Source organism: Chlorocebus sabaeus, chromosome 8 (assembly GCF_047675955.1).
Source record: "Chlorocebus sabaeus isolate Y175 chromosome 8, mChlSab1.0.hap1, whole genome shotgun sequence".
In the NCBI taxonomy this organism is placed as follows: domain Eukaryota; kingdom Metazoa; phylum Chordata; class Mammalia; order Primates; family Cercopithecidae; genus Chlorocebus; species Chlorocebus sabaeus.
The window spans coordinates 12,354,700-12,371,907 of record NC_132911.1 but is presented as its reverse complement, the minus strand read 5'-3'; the positions used below and the strand labels follow the sequence as shown (position 1 = coordinate 12,371,907).

General features: G+C 48.6%; 1 protein-coding gene and 1 pseudogene across 2 annotated transcripts in view; one reads left to right on the top strand and one right to left on the bottom strand.

Moving 5' to 3' along the window:
• The window catches only part of LOC140712178 (SH3 domain and tetratricopeptide repeat-containing protein 1-like), a 42,477-nt gene extending 28,168 nt beyond the window's left edge, over positions 1–14,309 (bottom strand). Inside the window, exon 1 of one of the 2 annotated variants that reach the window (XM_073017940.1) lies at positions 14,085–14,309. The gene's annotated coding sequence lies outside the window, so the exon portion shown is untranslated. The remainder of the gene's footprint in view (positions 1–14,084) is intronic. The other variant, XM_073017941.1, reaches the window with a different exon arrangement.
• On the top strand, positions 4,789–14,501 carry LOC119622718 (uncharacterized; annotated as a pseudogene).
• Positions 14,502–17,208: the final 2,707 nt, after the last annotated feature.

The following is a 17,208-nucleotide window of genomic DNA, read 5'->3' as shown; positions in this document are numbered from 1 at the left end:
CCTCTTCAGTATCAAAAACAAAACTTTAACCTGTAACACAGTTATCAGCAGTGAAAGTGGAAAAGGTACCTATGAGTCAAAATGACCCTCTGCCCCGCCCCGCCCCACCCTACAAAAAGCTGTTCAGGAGGATTTGGGCTGGTTATGAGAATGCTGTCTGTATTCCCAGGGACAGACAAATGCTCACCCTGGTTAGAAGCTGCGCTGCTCAGCCTCCAGGGTAGAAAGCTCCCCACGCCTTCTACCCAAGGAGAAGAGAAGCAAATGGGGTGGCCAGGCTCCAGGATGTGGACTGTTTAGTGTGGTTTCTGCAGTGCAGGTCACCGCCATGGGTGAAGCTCTTCCTTCCTTCTTTAACACCCGAGTGGCCAAGGTCCTACGGCTGCTGTAGGGTCTCTTCCCTAGGATGAGTCAGCCCAGCCATTCCCTTTCCCTCTTTTTTTTTTTTTTTTTTTTTTTTGAGATGGAGTCTCACTCTGTCACCCAAGCTGGAGTGCAGTGGTGCAATCTTAGCTCACTGCCACCTCTGCCTCCCGGGTTCAAACAATTCTCCTGCCTCAGCCTCCCAAGTACCTGAGATTACAGGTGCCCACCACCACGCCCAGCTAATCTTTACATTTTTAGTAGAGACGGAGTTTCAACTTGTTGGCCAGGCTGCTCTTGAACACCCGACCTCAGGTGATCCACCTGCCTCAGCCTCCCAAAGTGCTGGCCGCTGCATCTGGCCGAGTCAGCCCAGCCATCCTGGCTTTTTGTTCTGGCAAAATTACTCTCTTCCACGTCTACCTTCCAAGTAGCTAAATCAGAGATCTGGCCTTGGGGCAGGCTTGAAGAATCCCTGTTTTTTGGTCCTCAAGTGGTCCTACCAGGGTGTGGGACAATTCCAAGACTTGTGTTCTTAAAGAGGAAGGAAACCTCACATACACGGCTCTCGCAGAGCTCAGGCAGAGCTCAGGCAAGGCTTGGGAGGCAGCCCTAAGGTTTGGGCGTGCCATCTATGATAACAGCTAAGAGATCTGAAGCCAGCTGTCTGGGTCAAACCTCAATTCCAACAGCGCTGGCTGTGTGATGTTAGACAACGTCCCCAGCCTCTCTGTGGTTGTTTCCTCACTGTAAAAGGGCCACAATAATAGAGCTGCTCTCAAAATTAAGTGAATTCGTGCATATAAGGTATTCAGAACAATGCTTGGCACATGGGGGACTTCAACAGACACATAATGAACAGAGTAACTTAGCAATTAGTAAATATTCTCATGCAGGCCAGGCGCGGTGGCTCACCCCTGTAATTCCAAAACTTTGGGAGGCTGAGGCGACAGGGTCACTTGAGCCCAGGAGTTTGAGACTAGCATGGGCAACACAACAATATTCCCTCTCTAAAAATGTGTTTCTGTAACATGTATGTATATATACATTCATATATTCACAGTTGTTTATAATATACAAAATAGCTGGAATACAGACTTAACTATTCCCAATGGTTACTTCTAGAGAAGGGGAAATGCAAATTTCAGCTTTTTACCCTACACATATTCTTGTATCATCTGAAATATTTAAGCAAGTTGTATGTATAAATTTGCCCTGAAACACATAGCAGAACAATGTAGTTTTGACTCAAAAATCTTCCAATCATGGAATTGTCCTGTGAAAGTAAAGTTATAGAGATGAAAAGTCTCCCTCCAGCCTAAATGCTCTTTCATATGACCTATATTACACACCCCAATGCAGACACCCCAATCCTTTCCCCACTGTCACAAGAATTTTTCAGTGAACTGCATTCCCCTTTACAAACTAGACGATAGTTAGAGTTACCAGGCAAGAACGCGGATCCAGCTCTGCTTTTTCAAAGCCCAATGTTCCTCACATAATAGCAATGCATTCTTCAACCGGTCAACTGCCCCCAACACCTGAGCTCTCTGTTGTACACAACTCAGCGAGGCCTGGGAGAAAGCAGGTGCAAATTTCACTTACTCAGTAACAACATATCCCGCCTGATTCCTCTGCTGGGCTAGTTCTCAAGTCATCTTTTTCTGAGCTTTCATTCAGCTCTACCACATGTACCTAGGCTGGGTAAAATACTTTACCAGGTTTTTTTTTTTTTATTGAGACAGAGTTTCACTCTGTAGCCCAGGCTGGAGTGCAGTGACACCATCTCGGCTCACTGTAACCTCCACCTCCCGGGTTCAAACGATTGTCCTGCTTCAGCCTCTCAAGTAGCTGGGACTACAGGTGCACCCAGGACTACCACCACACCCAGCTAATTTTTGTATTTTTAATAAAGATGGGGTTTCACCATATTGGCCAGGCTGGTCTCAAACTCCTGACCTCATGATCCGCCCGCCTTGGCCTCCCAAAGTGCTGGGATTACAGGCATGAGTCACCGCACCTGGCCTACTTTACCAGTTTTATTCCTGAATTAAACCTGTTATTACTATCAATAATGTCAATCAGTGCCATGTCATTCACCGTATGACACACACACACAAAGCACTTCATACTCGCTCCACCTATCTGCTTTTCTGCAATGGCCACAGTCTTCCCCACCTTACATGAGAGGCACAGACAAAGACAATGACTTCTCCAAGGTTTTGTAATTCACAATCAGTGGCAGAACCAACATGCCCAACCAGGTCTGGTCAAGGCCTGTGTTTCAGCCACACCACCTAATTGCTGCCCCTAAGGCTCAATGGGCAAGTAACAGATCACTCCGATTGCAGAGGCTTCAGAAATGCCTTCCACCATGGTACAATGGACGGTTCGCTCTCAGGAGGGGAGGCGGGGTGGGAATCAGCACACAGTTCTGCTAGGTTTCTCATGCAGGGCACAGACTATGTATTTTGTGCCTTGCTTTGCAGGTGAAATGTCTCCTGCCCCCTGTACAACAGCTTTCTTTGTCCTCTCCACATAAAAGTACCACTGAGTTCCTCAGGGGAAGGCAGTGATCACTGCCCTGTGCCACACCTGACTGATGTCCCAACAGGTGGACACACAGGCTCTTCTCCTATGGCCCAGGCTGCCCCCATCTGCTAAGCATCGAAAACTACACACAGGATTTGCAGAACATGAATGACATGGAGGTGACTGCTTTATCTCTGTTGAAAACTTACTGCACTGTCTTAAAAAAGGGAATTCAGGAAAAGCTGAGCATCTGAGGCTGGCTGGCTGTAATCTTCAGCTGCTGAGAAAGTCTCAGCTGCTCGATTCCACTGTGGAAATCCAACTCCTCCCTCAAAGTCCAACTCAAGTACACCTCCTCTGCGACGCCTGCCCCTTCCTCCCTTTCACAAACACGTGTTCCCTCTGCAGTCCCAGAGCATTCTATCGCCACCTCTGGAGCCACACTGTCCCAGCCTACAGCCAGCTCAGTGCACAGCTGCGTCTCCCTGTGTGTACCCGCAGGCCCCACCTGGGCTGGAAGGCTGCCTCCTTCTCCTCCGCACAGAGGCGGCACTCAGGAACTACTGAATGAGGGAGGGAGTGGATGAGCGAGATCAGCCAAGGGCCACAGGGAGTGGCCTGCAGCTCCCAGCAGGAACAGCCCCTGCCCTGCCAATCCGGAGGTGCTGGCTCTGTTCTCAGCAGGGCCACTAAAAGCTCCGTTATAACAGCTCTAGGCCACAACAGTCAACTTGGTGTCAGGCCCTAGAGACACCAAAGCTCCTAACAAATAAAGAGGCCGCGTATGCAGCATGCTGGTTAAAAACACAGGCTTTGGTGTCAGAGCTTGAATTCCACTTATTATGTGACCTTGAGCAAGTTACTCAATGCATCAGTCTCATTTTGTCACCGGCAAAATGAGGACATTATCTGCCACACAGTGTTGCTGAAAAAGTAAGAGAGGTGACAGACGCAAAGTGCTTGGCACTTACTTACTCTTATTGGTTTATTACAAAGAAGAGAGCACGGGAACAGCCAAATGCAAGAGACGCACAGGGCACACCACGGGGCAGAGAGGTCAGGGCTCCCATGCCATCCCTGGAAGTGCCACCTCCCCAGCACCAAATGAGTTCACCAAACCAGAAGATCCCCAAACCCAGTATTTAGAGGGTTTTATGGAGTTTTCATAACATCAACATGATTAAGTCATTGGCCACCCGTGACTAGCTCAATCTCCAGCCTGTCTCGTCTCCCCTCCCAGAGGCAGGGGTGGGGCTGATGTGTACAACTCTTTAATCATGACTCATCTTTCTGGCAACCAGCCCTGATCCTGAACCTGTCTAGGGGCCGAAGCCCCCTGTCATCTCATTATCATACAAAAGACACTCCTATCACCCCAGAGATTCCAAAAGTCTTAGAAGCTCTTGTGTCAGGAATTGAAACCTAAGACCAAATATTATAACCAATGATGTTCCTATCACTCAGGAAATTACAAGGGTTTTAGAAGCTCTGGGCCAAAAACCAGGAAGAATACTAAATATATACACTATTGTACTATGTATCCCACTATTAAAGTAATTTTTTTTTGAGACAGAGTCTACCTCTGTTGCCCAGGTTGGAGTGCAGTGGTGCGATCTCAGCTTATGGTGGGATCTCAGCTCACTGCAACCTCCACCTCTCAGGTTCAAGCAATTCTTGTGCCTCATCCTCCTGAGTAGCTGGAACTACAGGTGTGCGACACTACCACTGACTAATTTTTGTATTTTTTAGTAGAGACGGGGTTTCACTGTGTTGGCCAGGCTGGCCTTCAACTCCTGGCCTCAAGTGATCTGCCCGCCTCGACCTCCCAAAAATCTGGGATAAGTCACGAGCCACCGTGCCTGGCCTCCTTATCACAGTAATTATACTGAGAGGATGGGGGAGAAAAACGTGGGCAACAGGAGGAGCGGGGAGGGTAAGCAACCTGAATCCTTGTCTTCCACAGTAGGACATCTCCCTGTCTTTCACACAATCTAGAAGAACGAGCTAAAACATAAACACAGTAACCTCCAAGGAGCAGGGATCAGAGTGGAGAAGGGTAAGGTAGGGGATTGCTGGGTTTTGTCCTAAGCCTTGTTAATTTCTGACTCTTAGAGCTGTAGGCCTGTACAACTTTGCTAAAAACGAGTATTTACCTGTAATCCCAGCACTTTGGGAAGCCAAGGTGGGCGGATCACGAGGTCAGGAGATTGAGACCATCCTGGCTAACACGGTGAAACCCCGTCTCTACTAAAAATACAAAATATTAGCTGGGCGTGGTGGCAGGTGCCTGTAGTCCCAGCTACTCAGGAGGTTGAGGCAGGAGAATGGTGTGAACCCAGGAGGCAGAGCTTGCAGTGAGCTGAGACCATGCCATTGCACTCCAGCCTGGGCAACAGAGCGAGACTCCATCTCAAAAAAAAAAAAAACAAAGAGAGTATTTAGTTTTTAAAAAAAATCTGATACTTGACCAACAACAATAGTATACTAAGTGATATGGGTTTTTGTGTTTGTTTTTGTTTGAGAGAGGGTCTTGCCCTGTTGCCTAGGCTGGAATGCCGTGGTGTAATTCTAACTTACTACAGCCTCAAATTATTGGGATCAGGTGATCAACCTCTCGAGCAGCTAGAACCACAGGTGTGCACCACCACGCCCAGCATTCTTTCTCTTTTTTTTTTTTTTTTTTTTGGTACAGGTGGAGGTCTCTCTATGTTGCTGGTCTTAAACTGCTGACCTCAGTGGATCCTACTGCCTCAGCCTCCCTAAGTGCTGGGATTACAGGTGTGAGCCATCACACCAGGCCGAAGTGGTGTATTCTAAAATTTTTTGGAATCCAACCACTTTGAAAAAGTATGGAGAGCTATAAATCATCTCCCCATAAACATACATGGATGCATATACACAAAATTGTTGCACAGGATTTTGGGGACTTCATAAACTTCTGAAAGCAAGGTTAAAAACCTTAGGATTATAGATTCTGATTTTTTTTTTTTTCTTTTTTTTTTTTTTTTGAGACAGAGTCTCACTTTGTCATTCAGGCTGGAGTGCAGTGGCGTGATCTCCGCTCACTGCAAGCTCTGCCTCCCAGGTTCACGCTATTCTCCTGCCTCAGCCTACCAAGTACCTGGGACAACAGGAGCCCGCCACCATGCCCGGCTAATTTTTTATATTTTTAGTAGAGGCAGGGTTTCACCATAGCCAGGATGGTCTCAATCTCCTGACCTCGTGATCCACCCTCCTCGGTCTCCCAAAGTCTGGGATTACAGGCGTGAGCCTCCGCACCCGGCCCTAGATTCTGGTTTATTAAAGGAAATGTATTTCAAGTCAGAGCTTGTCATTTATTGCACAGGAAAATAAAAACTTCATTAAGAAAATCAAAAACACCCACATGATAAAATGAGGTCCTGCTTGGTTTTAAACTACTTGGTGACCACCATCAGTTGTTTTCTTGACCCCAGGATGCACCTAATTCCTAACTATGAATAAAGGTACAAACATTGTTTATTGGGCTTTTGGCTTCAGCCTTGAAACAATCGGATTCTCTCAAACTCAGGAATGTGAATCGCTGTTGGGTGGATGCAGCTGTTTCCATTCTAGAAATGGACCTGGAATCATGTACTTTTCGCCCATGAAGAGTCCTTTGTGTACAACTTGAAAATGCAAGGTCCCAAATTCCCCATATGGGTGTTTCTTCCAGTAGAGGAATTACTCTAATGACTTCTTAGCAAAACTTACATGATCAGGGCAGGCCATCAAAATACTCCAGAACACAAAGTTTAGCTCCATTTCTGATGGACCTGTCTCCACTGCTATCAGTCTCACCAACAGCCTCACATCAAGTCAGAGGAACGGTTTTTTCGTTTAAGAAGGATCTTCATGGCTGGGCGCTGTGGCTCATGCCTGTAATCCCAGCACTTTGGGAGGCCAAGGCAGGTGGATCACAAGGTCAGGAGATTGTGACCAGCCTGGTCAACATACTGAAACCCCGTCTGTACTAAAAATACAAAAATTAGCCAGGCCTGGTGGCACATGCCTGTAGCCCCAGCTACTCAGGAGGCTGAGGCAGGAGAACTGCTTGAACCCGGGAGGTGGAAGTTGTGGTGAGTCAAGATCGCACCACTGCACTTCAGCCTGGTCAAGAGAATGAGACTCCGTCTCCAAAAAAAAAAAAAAAAAAAAAAAAAGGAAGGATCTTCATGTTCCGCCAATTTGCAAAAAAAAAAAAAAAAAAAAAATTGGTATCTGTTAACCAGAGGCAATGAAAAGCACCTCCCAGGCTGCTGTAGTAAGTGGATCGGTAACTGTGGTGGGAGATTCCAACCCGCGAGACCTGTGACTATGTCACGCAGCAAAAGGGCTTTGCCACAGGCCTTAGGAGGAGTATCCTGGGCTATCCAGGGAGGTCCAATCTAATCCCATGAGCCTCTAAGAGCATAGAACTGGTCAGGAAAGGTGGCTCATGCCTGTAATCTCCACACTTTGGGAGGCTAAGGCAGGCGGATCATGAGATCAAGAGATGGAGACCATCCTGGCTAAAATGGTGAAACCCCATCTCTACTAAAAATACAAAAATTAGTCGGGCATCGTGGTGGGCACCTGTAGTCTCAGCTACTCAGGAGGCTGAAGCAGGAGAATCACTTGAACCCAGGAGGCAGAGGTTGCAGTGAGCTGAGATAACGCTACTACACTCCAGCCTGGGCAACAGTACGAGACTCCATCTCAAAAAAATATTTGAAAATAGGGCATAGAACTTTCTCTGAGTGGAAGAAGAGAAATGCACACAGGGGAACTGGAGAGCCTGACCAGGTCCCTGACCTAGCTAGTCCTGAGCTGATGGGACCACGTGCAAACACCAGATAGAGGCCTCAGGAGCTGAGGGCAGCCCCCAACAGATGGCCAGCAAGGGAACAGACACCTCAGTCCTGCAACCACAAGGAACTATATTTGGCCAAAAGCACTTGGAAACAATTCTCCAGTGAGGAATGCAGCGCAGCCCACATGGTGATTTTTGCCCAGTGACACCCACGTCAGACTTCTGCCCCATAGAACTGTGAGATGATACAATTTCAATTGTTTTAAGTCACTAAATTTGTGGAAATGTGGTAAAGCAGCAACAGAAATGAATACAGTGATTTACGTGGAAACCCCTAGAAGAGTGTCTGGCACGGTGTTGACACCTAACAAGCATTTCCTGATTTCCTTACATCGTGAGGCAGGGCTGGCCACACTCCATCCAAAACAATAGATGATAGTTTTGTTCTGACAAAACAGATTCAGTGAATTATAAATGGCCCAGAACACCTACAAATTTTAGGTTTCAGATAGGTGATTGCCTTTCCTTTCACTTAGAAACCTCCCAATGCTCATCTTACTGATAAACTCTAAGTACCAGGCAGGAGACTAAACACCAGACAAACCCAGCCCCAGATGCCCCGAGGGAGCCCATCCCAGCACTCACTCCACTGCACTGAAATGATGTCCAGGTCAGTTTATCCCACTAGACCAAGAACTCCAGCTCTCCATGTGTGAGTCACCAGTGCTGCCTCTGCATCTCTGCTTCTAGGATGGTGCTTCTGCACTTCACAGGAAATCTGTATCAATGTTTGTCAACACTATATATGACAGTGTCACTTAATATCTGCACAGAAAACATCAATTCTTTGAGGACCAGGGCTGGGTTTATTAGCCTTTGTACTCCCACTGCCACTGTCTGGGACATCAGAGGCACTCAGTAGAAGTTGGTGAAGAGAAAGAAAAGGCAGAGGAGAGAGAGGAAAGCAGGACCAACACCACAGACACAGATTCCGAGGTGGCTGGAGGAGAGGCAGGGCAGAGAAACTTCCTGGATGCTGGAATGGGGTTCACTGTGACACCTGCTGCTGGATTTCAAATGTCAAAGGTTACGCTTTGCTGACCTTGACCTCTGACTGCCCTTTAGCCTTCCCAACCTCAACACAGGGCACTTAAAAACTGAGATGTCCAGAAATTATGCTTCATTGAACCATGGGAATGTTATTTACATGAACGTTCATTACTGCATTTTTTACATGGGAATGTAAACAATTGAAGAGATTGTTAGAGACTAAATCACGCACATTCAATAACTTTGTAAAATATTAATGATAACTGAAACACAAATTTTGATGTTTCCCCAAAAATGCTAAAATATAAAACAATATTGGCCAATTAAAGATAGAAAACAATCCTAATGAAGCTCCCCAACAGACACATTAAAACGTCTCTGTACATTAAACATTTGGGATTTCAAAGGAAAACCCAGATTCATTCCATTCTTAATATGGCATTTAAAAAAAAAAATCTTAGGTAATACAATATTTCATTTAAAATTTACAAAATTCCATTACATTCATAATTTTGTTTGATCCTCAAAACAATCTCCTGAGTTAGGCAGAACAGGTATTATTAACAACTACCTCCATTTTACAGGTAAGGGAACTGAAGTTCACAAAGTACTTGGACTTAACAAAAGCTTTAATAGGGCCACATATCGAAACCAAATCCTCTGCTCAAAAGAACTAGAATAAGTTATCTTTTACATATTATTCATACTTATATCCTGTCAATATCCAAAAATGTTTTGAAGCAGCCTGCAATAATAGACACCTATCCAATAAAAATATTAAAATGAAAAACAGTGAGAAAAAAAAACAGCAGGTGACATGGGAGACAGACAAAGGTAGATACCAAAGACTGAGACTTATAATCTAGGAAAACTTCATCTCTGACCTTCCAGTTCCAGGGAGATAATACTAAAGGAAACAAGATGGTTTATAGATTCATAAGCTGACAAAAGAGAGGTTGCATCAGTTCTTACCTATGAAACACTCCTAGCAGCCATAGCAAATCTCTAGGACAACATACCAATGGCATCAAAGCAAGAGTATACTTCAGGGATAGAGTGAATTAAGTTCCCTGTTTGGGACCCAGGCCAGGGCTAGAGAAAAGAACTCTGAAATGTAGAGCTCAAAAATAAATCCTCTGTCGGTCAGGCGCAGTGGCTCACACCTGTAATCCCCACAACCCTGGAAGGCCGAGGCGGGCAGATCACGAAGTCAGGAGATGGAGACCATCCTGCCTAGCACAGTGAAATCCTGTTTCTACTAAAAATACAAAAAATTAGCCGGGCATGGTGGCAGGCTGCGGTAGGAGAATGGAGTGAACCCAGGTGGTGGAGCTTACAGTGAGCCGAGATCCTGCCACTGTACTCCAGCTTGGGCAACAGAGCAAAACTTCGTCTCCAAAAAAAAAAAAATATATATATATATACACACACACACACCCCCTCTGTCTTCTCTATACCCATGTGTCCCCTTCCATGAGAGACTTCCTTTCATTTAATGCATATAAAAATCAAGCCTACTCTAAATGAAAAATACTTTGACACAGAAGCAGCATTAACTAGTTAAGTTTTATTAAGACATTAATAAAATCTAGAAAACCACAAAGAAAATCTGGTCGTGTTTTGAAGCCCTCTCCTAAGATCAGATTCCCCAAAAGAACAAAGTGCATGGGGCATATAGCAAAGATCTTTTCCTAAACTAAGATAAGAATGCAAATCAAAATAAAGGCAAAATCCTACTGAGTGAAGCAAAAATTGTAATTCAGTAGCTCAAGACTTGACCAAATGGCTATTTTTAATCCCTATAATCATCCAAATAACTAGGAATAGCAGAGAAAATTGTGTCTCCTTTCTACAAAGACACATGGTTTTAAGAAACTCAAGCACATCAAATTCCCACCTTACCAAACAGATAAATTGGAAAGGAGCTTAGTATTTTATTTTTAAATTACTTATTTACCTTTTTATCTTTTAGAGAAAGGGTTTCACTCTGTCACACAGACTGGAGTGCAGTGGCATGATTATAGCTCACTGCAGCTTCTAATCTTGGGCTCAAGTGATCCTCGCACCTCAGCCTCCCAAAGCGCTGTCATTACAAGTGTAAACCACAGCACCCAGCCTGACTATTTTAAAGAATTAATTACCATATTCCTTAGAATTGTAGCTCCTTTATAGGTCATTCAACATGTGATGCAATTTTTTATAAGTGTTTTTTTTTTTTTTTTTTTTTTTTTTTTTTTTTTTTTTTTTTTTTTTTTGAGATGGAGTCTCACTCTGTCGCCCAGGCTGGAGTGCAGTGGTGCAATCTCGGCTCACTGCAAGCTCCACCTCCCGGGTTCAAGTGATTCTCCTGCCTCAGCCTCCCGAGTAGCTGAGACTACAGGTGTGTGCCACCACATTCAGCTAATTTTTTGTATTTTTAGTGGAGACGGGGTTTCACCATGTTAGCCAGGATGGTCTCCATCTTCTAACCTCATGATCTGCCTGCCTTGCCCTCCCAAAGTGTTGGGATTACAGGTGTAAGCCACCACACCCGGCCACAAGTGGTAATTTTAAACTATGCTTCAAACCATTACACAAAGCCAAGTGCATCTACTCTAGGCACTCTCAAATTTCCATTTACTCCCATTTTACTCACCAAAATAAAATGTTAAATTGGAACGTATTTCACATGACACTTAAAAGATCAACAAAATGCTCCTGAAAAGGTCTGAGCTCAACAACTCCATTAATGAGAAAAAAAACAAACCAACTGGATATAGGGAAGATGCTACACATAAAACACAATTGTGAAGAATATGCAAGATATTGCCAAAAAGCTGCTTAAGCTTTCATCATAGATACTTGTCCTTAACTCTGAGATAAAGTATATACTCATGTAACTAAACTCGTTTAAAAGGAAACAAAGGGGAAGAAGAAAAAGAACTTCCACTTTAGAATCCGCATTTTCAAAGGCCTCCATTATTTACATCATTGCGGGGAAGAGAATTTTTCTCTGCTATATTTGCTTGAAAGAATTAAAGGTGTAGGGCAAAAATTCTTGGAAATTATGTAGTTTATAATCCTCAAAAGTGAGAAAAATGAAGCCCAGAAGAGAAGGCCTTCCAGGAAAATGCCAGAGCCGGAGGTAGACCCAGTACATTGTTTTTGTTTTTGTTTTGAGAGGAAGTCTCACTCTGTGGCCCAGGCTGGAGTGCAGTGGAGCCATTTCACTCACTGCAACCTCCGCCTCCTGGGTTCAAGCTATTCTCCTGCCTCAGCCTCCTGAGGAGCTGCGATTACAGGCGCCCACCACCACGCCCAACTAATTTTTGTATTTTTAGTAGAGACAGGGTTTCACCATGTTGGCCAGGTTGGTCTCGAACTCCTGACCTCAAGTGATCCGCCTGCCTAGACCTCCCAAAGTCCTCGGATTACAGGCGTGAGCCACCGCACCCGGCCGACCTGGTAAGTTTTAATCAAGTACTCTGAACTATGCAACAAACACTAGGAAGTAATAGAAAAAAAATTAATCTAAAAACCCTCTGGAGAGTCAAAGAATTGCAGATTTAAAATAGCATGAATACTTGGATTCATGGTATTGAAAAAGGACCTCGCATTTACCAGCATGCACAAACTGCCTGCGCACCTCTATCACAGCATTTTTCAAGCTGTGCTACAGTTAACTATGTACTGCCCAAAGCCAATCTGTCCCTGCAGATCATAAGCTCTTAAAGACCAGGACCTTCAGGAGAACAAGCAAAACTTCAGAGAGAAGGAAGCCACCGAAACAGAGTTCATAGCAATGGGTAGGCAGAGGCTGATGACTGGAGGTGCGCGGTAGCCTTGGGGTCTGGGACAGCGGAGGGCAGAGAAGGCAAAAGGGCCTGCATGACACGCTACAGGACTAGGAGCCACCACAGCTGCGGTGATTAGTTCAGTTTTGTCTTGTATGCCTGTTACTTATACACCATCTCTTGTTCAGAAAGAACTTCAGGTTGAGTGTTTGAACTCCTTGAGCCTTCTGCTGTTTGTCTCCGGGAGGTTTAACACTCTTAAAAGGGGAAAACTGTCCAGTTCGATTTTCCTTCCTGGGACATTACAGGTTTTTCAAAAGTTTGATGAAAGCATTCACTAAGGAGTGATTCCACTTTCTCTGGTGGGTGAGAAATACGCGTCTGAGGGGCAGCATCAGGTCTTCCCATCAAGCTGAGGTCGGAGTCTCCCCACCCACGGACCTTACCCTCGCTCTCCCCTCATAAATCTGACCTCTAACTGTAACTGCCTTGGCCTCATTCCGTGGGTGTGGATGCTCCTGCTTGAAACGCATTTTCCAGCCCGCCAAGTTCTTGGAAGAGTTTCTTCCACTCTCCAAGCGCTGAGAACTACAAAGCTCAATCTGGCTTTCCAGATTTTGTTTTCTTCCTATTACTAACGGAAGAAATCAAGAAGTGCCAGGCAGAAAGGCCCTGCTCCCTCCAATAAGAGCCCAGCCCGGGGCCAGAGCAGGAAGCTCGGCGGTGGGACGCGCAGTGACAGCCCCTCGCCCCCCGGGACCCGCTGGCCAGGGCAGAGGTCAGTGCGGCCGCTGCGCGACAGCTCCAGGCCCACGCCTCTCAATTCCTCCCGCCGGGCAAGTGAGAGGATAAATCATGGGGTGGGGGCAGTGCGCCCCCACCAACCGCGCCCCCGGCGCACGGACCCCCACTACACGCGCGTCCCAGGTGGGGTCGACCCAGACGAGCCACGGAGCGGCGCGCAGCCCCACTAGTAGGGCGGCCAGGACCCACGCACGCGGGTCCACGCAGCCACCTATATAGGTGACAAAACACTCAGGAAGCCGTCATGCGGGGCCGGGAAAGCCCACCCAGAGTCACGGACTACCTCGTCCGAGGGTCCGCGCAGTCCCCTCGGTGAGTCTGGCGAAGCAGTCTCGCTGCCAGGGAGGGCAGGGAAGGCGGCGGAGTCTCCCACTCGCGGTGACCCGGACCCCGCCCCATGAGTGGGCCCTCGCAGGGCCCCCTCTGCCGCACGCGGGGACCAGCCACGCCGCGGGAGACCGGGCAGAAGCCAGCGCCGGGGTCCATGCAGCCCCCTCCGCGACAGACGCGGGGAGCCGAGGAGCAGTAGGGACCGGCCCCCACCTGCAGGGCGACAGGGACCCCCGTGCGGTCCCACGCGGCATCGCAGCAGGCGTGAAGCCCCCGGTGCCACCCGAGCCCGAGACAAAGCCCAGGCGCAAGGACCCCGGATCTCGACCTCGGACCCTGCGGAGCCCAGCTCGGAGCCGCCACGCCCGGGGCAGAGACCCCCGCCCGGTCCGGAGACCCCGTCGCCCGTCGTGCCGTCTCACCTCAAGCCGCCGCCTCACAGCGCTCGCTCCTTGCCGCGGCGCCTGGGCCGACTGGAGCGCAGCTGAGCAGCCGACAGAGCCGCCGCAACCTCAACAATGGAGCCCCGGGGCGGGGCCGCAGTCGCAGCCTCAGCCCGTGTTCCCCGCTCAGGATCCGGCTCGGATCAATGAGCTGCAGCTGGCGCTGGGCTGCGGCCGGGAACACACCGCGCAGGTGCACACGGCCCCGCCCGCCGCCCCGCCCCCAGCGGTGTCGGGCGCCCAGGGCCCGCCCCCCGACCAATGGGGAGCGAGCTGCATGGAGAGGGCGGGGCCTGGGGGAACAAAGGGAGGTTGGGCGTGGCGGCGCTGGGACTGGGCATGCGGGGTCCAGCTGGAGGACCCGACGCAAGAGGTGGCCGGATCCTGGCCTCCTAGAAGACCCAGCTCAACGTCCACCTGGAGTCTGCTCTACAGGACGCGCTCATCTCAAGCCCAGAACTCAGGCTTTTAGGGCAGAGAGCGAGAGACAGGCTTGCTTTACAAAAAGGGAAACTAAGGTCCAAGGAATAAGATTGCCTGCTGCCCGAAGTCACGTAGTCCCATTCACTCGTTCACCTTGTCATTCAGCAAACATTTGGAAGCACGTATGGTGGGCGTTAGGAGTGAAGTAGGGCTGGGCACGGTGGCTCGCGCCTGTAATCCCAGCACTTTGTGGGGCCCAGGCAGGTGGATCACTTGAGGCCAGGAGTTCGAAACCAGCCTGGCCAACAAGATGAAACCCCATCTCTGCTAAAAATACAAAAACTTAGCCGATCGTGGTGGCGCGTACCTGTGGTTCCAGCTACTGGGAAGGCTGAGGCAGGAGAATCGTTTGAACCCCGGAGGTGGAGGTTGCAGTGAGCTGAGATGGTGCCACTGCATGCGCTCCAGCCTGGGCGACAGAATGAGACTCTGTCTCCAAAAAAAAAATTAATAGATGGGAAGTAGAAGCGAACTTAGGACTTCCCTGAAGGAGCTCGGCCGAGGAGTACCTGAAATGTCTCTGCATCTCTTTAAGGTCTGATAAAGGAACCAGGAGCGAGCGCTAATCACTTCCCTTTCCTGCCTCAGAGCTTTCATGTGTTTGCTGTTCCCCGCCTGAAATGCCAAGTACCAATGGTATTTATTTATTTATAGAAATGGGGTCTCCCTATGTTGCCCAGGCTGGTCTGAAATTCCTGGCCTCAAGCTACTCTCTCGTCTCAGCCTCCCAAAGTGTTAGGATTGCAGGCATGAACCACTGTCCCCAGCCCTGATCGTCTTTAAAACGTCTTTCCTCATCTTATTTGAGCTTCCTGCTTCATGTGCCACCACACCCTTGGTTTCCCTGTACTTCCATAGCTGCTCCTCGGTGGGTCCCGGGGACCCACCCCCTTCTCTGCCCAACTTGTATATGTCTGGACTCAGGCCAAATGCCCTTCCATTTGCAGTGGGCACTGCCACAGGAAATCTCATGCCCTTCCGGGCTTCACAAACCATCCACATGCTCTGCTGCCTGCCAGAGACATCTATCCCATCAGATGCCCAGCCCTGACCTTTCCCAAAGCCCCAGTTGGACACAGGGAAGCATCTCAAATTTTCCGCAGGCCAAAACAGAGTGTTTTATTAGTGCCCTAACCTGCTCATCCACATTCTTGTGATTCTCTATAAACAGCCCCTCCATCCACCCAGCTGCTCAGGTGAAAATCTCAAATCCTCCTCCAGTCCTTCCTCCCAGAACCTCTCATGCAGCCCTCTGCCTTCCTAGGACGCTGAGCACCCCTCACTCCCAGCACCAGCTGGGGTGCTGAGTGGCTGCCACCCACGTGGCATGAAGTGTGACCTTTCGCCCGGTGTGGTGGCTTACGCCTGTAGTCACAGCACTTTGGGAGGCTGAGGCGGGCAGATCGCTTGAGGCCAGGAGACTGGGACCAGCCTGGCCAATATGGTGAAACTAAAATACAACCATTAGCCAGGCATGGTAATGCGGGCCTATCATCCCAGCTACCCTACCGAGGAGGCTGAGGCAGGGAAATTGCTCAAACCTGGGAGGCAGAGGTTGCAGTGAGCCAAGGTGACACCACTGCGCTCCAGCCTGGGGAACAGAGTGAGACTCTGTCACAAATTTTAAAAAAAAAAAAAAAAAAGAAGAAGAAGAAGAAGTGTGACCTCTCTAAGGCAAGGCAGTGTCCCACTCTGATTCACTTCCATGTGTAAAACAGGACCTGCACCCTGAAGGCACTCACTCAGGGAGGCTGCTGGGATGGGTGGATGCACAGTTAAGGTCTTCATGGTGGCCGGGGCTGACCCCATCTCCATCGCTCTTCCCACACACACCTGCACACTCATCACTCCCACGCTCGCACCCACCCCTGAAAGCCTGGCCCCTAATCTGATTTGCCTAACAAGGTCCCCGGACGAACAACACATGCTTCCCTACCTCTCCCCTGCTAGGGCCCCACCGTGTTCTGGGATATACTCAGGGATCAGGAGAACAAAACCTCAGGGAGTGAAAGGACATTCCAGGGTGCAGGCCTCTGCATCCCCCTCCATGCCCTCACCCCTGCCTGACACACCCTCACCCCTGTACCTGGCCAGCTCCTACCAACCCTTAAAGTCTCACCAAGTTCAGTGGTGGCAGCCACACCCTAAAGTGACTGACCCCCCAGTGACCTATGCCCTTGCATGGTCTTCCTTACCTTGGGTACAAGCAAAACCGGTGACTGGCTTCTAACCCATAGAGCCTGGCAAAAGCAATGGGATGTCACTGTCACAGTGCATCACCTTCGCACACTAGAGAGAGAGGTTCCGCCTGCAGGCGCTACAGGAGGGAGATGCTGTGCTGAGAAAGGACCTTTGGAGGGCCCCGTAGGCAAGGAAGCAAAAAGCTGGGCCCTTGCCAAGCGGGTCCGAGGAAAGGAATTCTGCCAATAACCTCAGCGGACCTGGAAATGGATTCTGCCCTGGCGGAGCCTCAGATGAGGATGCAGCCCAGCTGCTTAGCGTGAGATCCCAAGCACAGGACCGGCTAAAATGTGCTCAACTCCTAGCTTGCCAAAATTGGCTTAAAGGTGTGTGTTGTTTTAAGCTTCTAAGTGTTTAGTTATTGCCTATGAAAGTGTTA